We start from the raw sequence: 6,484 nt of genomic DNA, 5'->3' as shown, positions 1-6,484 counted from the left end.
ATCTGTGCAGATTTTTTTGATAATGTGCATTTCCCATGAAACTTTTTTTAAGGATTTATTTCTTTCTTTAATTTGAAAGAGTTAGAGAGAGAGGATCACACACACACACACACACATACACATCTTCCATCTGCTGATTCACTCCCCCCATGGCTGCAACAGCCAGCACTGGGCCACACTGCTTCTTTCAGGTCTCTCCCATGGGTGGCAGGGACCCAAGGACTTGGGCCATCTTCTGCTACTTCCCCAAATGCATGAGCAGGGAGCTGGATTAGAAGTGGAGTGGCCGGGGCAGGAACTGGTGTCCATATGGGATGCCGAGGCTGCAGCTGGCAGCTTTACCCACTACGCCACAACATCAGCCCCTCCCTGAATCTTCTGAATAGCCCTTGTGCTAACATTAAAATTCCAAGTGTGTATTAAAGTCTATTTTAAGTTTAAAATAATTTTAAATGTTATTCAATATCACACAGATAACAATAGGGATAAATAAAAATAGTATAACTGATAAAAATTAAGAATAGATGGGAAAAGGGGCAAATGACATTGTAGAATTCAATCAATTCCTCCTCCGTGACATTGAGTACACAGCATTTTTGGTTAAAATTTGATAAGTTAATAACAGAAAGATAAACATTTTATTTTAATCAGTGACGGTAGCCATGAGATGAACAGAAAGCAGAAACAAATGGCTGTGGCTGTCCTGGGGGTGTCGGATGTCCTCATTTCTTGCCTCTCTGTAACTATTTTTGAAGGTCATAAGCATGCAAGAATTTTACAATAACAGAAACCATTTAATATGTCCGTTGGGTCAGAGATAATTGTGTCCAGGTCAGCAAGATCTGGACAGAGAAATGTTTTGATTTCCAGCGCTGCCAACTCTATCTTGTTAAGCAAGATAATGTGTGGGGGCCATGAAGGTTAAGTTCACGGTGCCGTGACAGCCTGGTGGGGTCGGGGCCCAGAGTTGACTCCCCATGTGCTGATGGATGGAGCATGGGAGTGAAAGACGGAAGCTGAGCACCTATTAAAGGGCTAGGCTGTTGGGGCAAATTGTTTGTCCAAGGGTCGCTAATCCTGCACCCAGGAAGACTGGGGGGAGTAAGGACCCCCCACCTGGAGAACAGGAAAGGCGATCAGAGAGCAGAAGGAATGTCGTTACTGAGTGTTCTTCTCGCTCCTTGGGTCCCCACGTTCCGCAATTGGCCTTTCTACCAATTCCAGGGCTCTCTTCTGGGGTCCTTGATTTCTTGAAGTTAAGGAAGAGTCTAGAGAAAATCAAAGACATTAGATGGGCGAGCCCAGATGCCTCTGCTGTGAAGGTGGCTCCCATGTTGGCAAGCAGTTGCCGAGAGCTCCAGGTCCCAGGCCTGACGATGGGGTGATTGGCTCCATGGGAAACCTAAGAAAAGAGGCTTATGCAGTGTCCTGAAACCTCACCGTGCAGGCAGCCCCTGCCCCTGCATTTCCTGCCAGCTCCCGTCGAATATCTACCCAATCATGATCTTGCCCTCACCAGGTTTTACCTCTAAGCCCTTGGTCCTCCGGGAATCTCACCAGGTAAACCAAGCAGGCTTTTGGGGTGCTCGTCAGGTTTCTGCCTTCTTCTCAACTCTTGCCAACATCTCTCTTCTCCCTAGGGGACCAAGGCTTTCCTCAAATCCATCATGCGAGGGTGGAGCAGCACTCCAGACCGTGCAGCCAATGGGAACGGACACCATTGTCCTTTCTGCATAGCACTGCCGCCTTCCCAACCCCCTAGAACGCCCAGGTCCAAGCTGCCTCCTTGTGCCCAGGTGTTTACCAGCCAACGCTGCAATGTGCTGCATGTGGGTTCTCAATGGCAGCCCAGCCCAGTGGTTTCGATTTGCCTCCTCCTTGTCTGTCTTTGTGCAGCCCGTGTGTTTTGGATGCTGTGCAACTTTATGTCTCTGTCCCTTGTCTGTACCCAGAATGCCTTTCTTTGCTTCTTAAATTTTCAAAATCTTCCTTAATGACCTCATGGGCTGTTCACTGGCCAACCTCCTGGTTGGGACTTTGACACATTGGAATCCATGTATGTCTGCCCTCTTCTAGGGTCTTTGAGGGTGAGGACTGTATCTCATCAGCCTCTCCATGCCCGGTCCCTGGCACGAGCCCACACACAGCACACAAGCCAGAGCCTCCGCTGCCCAGCAGAGTGAAGCTGAACTTTGGAATCGAAGTGAGTGGCGGTCCCAGCGCTGCCGCTTTCTTGCCTTGCAATTGGGGCACCTGACTGCTCTGAGCGTCAGCTTCCCCTTCTGTGCTACAAGGCTGGCTGAGGTGCATTCCTGTAGAGCGCGTTGCACACACTAAGCACTCAGTCAGATTCAACCACAATGATACGATGAAAGGAACGTAGCGTGCCTTTTCAGATTTTTTGTTTCCTGCCTGTGTTTTCTCTGTTTTGTAAAAACCCTTAGCTAGCATGAATGACGCGCCCTTCCAGAATTTGAAGATGCAGCCCTGAAATCACAGGAAGAAGCCAGACTTGGTGAGCTCAGCAGTTTGTGCTCAGGGTGGGAAGCACACGCAGGGCTTGGCTTTCCCTCCTGTCTGCAGGTGGCTGGTGCCTGCCATGGAGGTGCGGGAAGATTGAGGTCGCCCCTGTGCAGGCACAGCGACACTGGAATGACGGCTTCCCGCTTCACTTCCAGCCGTCACAGCGGATGTAGTCAAGGCCTGCTGCCCGTGTTCCATCACCGCACGCTTGCACCCCACGGAAAATTAGTTGAAAAGACTGCGGGATCTTCTCTGGTTCCCCAGAATTAGAGAAGTTCCCGTGAAAGTTTGGCGGGCGGGGCTGTCACACACGTGCTTTGGGTGCCACCTGCTGGGCAGATGCCATATTGCAGCCATTCTTCCCCACCTTGGTTGACAGTCTTCAATCAAGCAGAAAAAAGTCACTCTCCCACGCAGACCTTTTTGGTTGGTTTCCACCACTCTCCCAGCTGTTCTGTAGGGAAATCGCAATGACTTGTCCAAATCCAGAGAGCCTTCTAGTGATGCTGCGAGGTCCAGAGGGCAGCCACTGCCCTTCTGGGGTCCTGGTTGTATGGTTTTCACACTACAGCTGCTCCTGTCCACACATCCTTTCCTCCCACTTCACTTCCACAACCCAGGTCTTCCTTCTCCTGCTGCAGTGACTACAATGTCACTGTCATTGCTCTCCATCCCTCCGCCATCTTCCGCTCTAATTCCCCTTCCACCGTGCGGTCAGCGATGTGTTTAAGACAAAGATCCTATCACACCACTGCCCTGATTGAAAACAAGAACAGTGTTTGGCAGAGGTGTTTGGCTCGGCAGCAAAGACGCCCCTTGAGACTCCTGCAGCCCATATCACAGTGCCTGGGCTTGAGACCCAGCTCCGCTCCTGATTGCAGCTTCCTGCTAATGCACACCCTGGGGAGGCAGCTCAAGTACTTGGGTTTCTGCTGTCCATGTGGGAGACCTGGATGATGTTCCAAGCGTCTGGCTTTGGCTTGACCCATCCGTGGCTGTTGTGGCCATTTCGGGAGTGAACAGGCAGGTGGAAGATCTCCCTCTGTGTGTCGCGGTCTCTATCTCTCTCTGTTGCTTTTCCTTTCAGATAAATAAAAATGAATACATTAAAATAACAATAACAAAATTCTCACAGTTTGCAAAGCAACCAGGATAAAGTTCGGCTGTCTTAGCCTCTTGCACGATGTCCTTGACCCCTGCCATTGCCACTGCCAGCCTCCTCTCCAACTCCCTCCCCCACTCCCCACGCCCTTCAGAGGCTCCGCACACCAGACAGAGCGCGCCTCGGCTCTCATGCTCCATCCACCCTTGCTCACCCCTCCCCGACTTAGCAGCAGGTGCTGCTTCCCCTCTGCCTGTGCCCCTGACGGCTGCCACACCTGGGTAATGCTGGGTCCTCTCCAGAGCCAGACTCCTCCCGTCTCTGCTGTGACCCGCGCTCATTCCTGCTGGGTTTTGGTTGGCTTCCACCACAAATCCTGTGTTAGAATGAAAGGGTGAGGTCAAGGTGCTCGTCCTTGCCCCCAGTCCTGAGAGCAGTCCCTCCGCCATAGCCTCCTCCATCCGTGCAGGTTTAGAGGTTGTGTGGTTTTGTGGTTCTGGGTTCCTGCGTGGCTCTCTTGGTGCGCCCCACAGCCCCACACCCTGGTCTTCCCGGCCTTCTTCAGGCTCTCAGGCTCTTTTGTTAACCCTTTCCTGTGTTCTGCCAGTGAGACCCCGACTGATATACCCTCTTCCACGAGGCCTTTCCTGCCTCCTCCTTTCTTCTATAACAGTGAGTTATACTCTAGGACTCCCACCTAGAGTCCTGCGCACGCATGTGATTCTCACTCCTGGGATTTGCTGCTTGCACCATTAGCAATCCTATGGTGGTGCCTTTTGTAGCCACTTTCGTGTCCATGGTCCCGAGTACAAGGTCTGGTATGCAAATGGAGTCCAGAAACTTGACGCATCAATCAGTCCTCGTTTCCCCAGAGAGACTCTGGTTTCAGGAAATTGAGGTTTGGGGTTTGTCCTTTATGGGGACCAGTTTAAGTGTTCCTATCGTAGACGCGACCCTCATCTGATCATTCAAATGATTTCCTTTGGAGAATGGGCGGATCCAATACATCGGAGCGTGCCCTGCTCAGGCTGTTAGGGGCACAGCTGTAGAGGGAAAGCCCCATTACACACAAGAATTCTCTGCGAGTCCTCGAGGACCCACGGCGCCCTGAGGAGAGAGACCTCTGGCGGTAGGAAGAGGTATTGCTGGATCAGCGCTACCAGCGCCAAGAGGGTCCACAGAGGGTTGGCGTCATCCACCCGGCTCCGCCCCCTTTCCCACCTGCTGGAACCAAGGACTGCCCTGGGCTTCTGGTCGGGGAGATCAGGGGTAGCGGGGCGGCGGGGGGATGGCGGTGTACAGCATGAGTCTGTTGTGCTTCCTCCACCCCAGCCGTACTGGCGTGGCCGCTTTTACCTTACACTGTGCTAAGGCACAAAGACTTCCTGCAGATATCTAAGAAGGAAAAGCCCAGAGGCAGGCACTGAGATGGATTATTGGGGTTGGAGGAGGGGTGAGGGCTGGAGGCACTGTGTGTCTTGTGCTGCTCTGCCCCCTGGACAGCATCCGGGATTCTGATGTGCGCACAGACAGGTGATGAGACAATTTGTCATTCAAAGGCTCTGGCTTTCTCAGACGGTCTGGGCTGGTGGCAGGAACAGTACAGGGAAGTGGCCTAAGGATTTGGCTTATCTGCCATTGAAGTGATTCTGAACATATCAAGGATGGGAGTTTTTCAGGGGTGTTTGGAAAGTTTATCTAGGATTCAACATGTGATGGTTAATCTATAGCTGCAAAGCTCTATGAATCTAGAGTGCATTTATTTAAAATTTAGTAAGTCAGTTAAAAGAGGAAGCCATGTTGGCGTACTTGTTCTGGAAAATAGTGTGGGGCGTCTCAAAACAAACCCAGCAATGCCATTTTTTGGTAAATATTCAGAGGACATGAAGTGAGTATCTCAAAGAGATATCTACACTCCTGTGCTCATTGTAGCGTTATTCAAGATTTGCACCCAAACTAAGTGTCCAGCATCGATGAATGGGTGCTGGAAGTGTGACTCATGGGGGTAAATAGACAGTGAAGTGCTACTTAGCTATACAAAAGAAGGGATTCCTGCCATTTGCAACAACATGGATGGACCGGGAGGACATTTTTGCTAAGTGAAATAATCAGATACAGAAAGGCAAATATTGCATGAACTCACTTACATGTGGAACTTAAAAATGTCGAATTTTTAGAAGCAGACAGTAGAACAGTCAGTGCCCAGCGTTGGGACACGGAGTCCATGGACAAACACCAGCTAAAGGCTGCAGACTTTTAGTTACAAGATAAGTGTGTTCTGGGAATGCATTGTGCAGTGAGGCCACTGTGGTTCATAATACTACACGCATGCTACATGTGTGTTACATGTGTACTACATGTCTACTACATATCTACTGCATGTGAACCTGAGACTTGCTGGCAGAGTGACCTCCACCATCCTCACCACACACACTAAAGGATAACTGTGTGGTGATGGCTGTGTTCCTGAAACCACTGCACAGAGTATATGCATACAGATGATGGTGGCGTGCACCTTGAGCATATACAACTTTTTTTTATCAGTTGTGCTCGAGCCACAGTCACAGTTGGGGATGGCTGTGTGAACCCCTCGCCCACCGCAGTACCCCTAGAAAATACCTTTGGATTCTGTCCTAGCTGCTCCTTGATCTTCGTGCTGCTTCTCTTTCAACCACTGGACACCTGCACTGACCTCCTGATTTCCCCCTCTCATCCTTGTTTCTTGGCCCCCATTGCGTGTGGGGGTGGGGAGTTGGTCTCTCCATGTCTCTATATTGGGAATTCCAAGCCCGTTCTGCGAATAGACTGGCATTTGGCTTCCTGTCCTTATTCTGAAAAGAGGTTCCTTTTTTACTGACC

Source organism: Lepus europaeus, chromosome 6 (genome assembly GCF_033115175.1).
Source record: "Lepus europaeus isolate LE1 chromosome 6, mLepTim1.pri, whole genome shotgun sequence".
NCBI classification, from domain to species: Eukaryota; Metazoa; Chordata; class Mammalia; order Lagomorpha; family Leporidae; genus Lepus; species Lepus europaeus.
Note: the sequence above shows the minus strand (reverse complement) of the source record.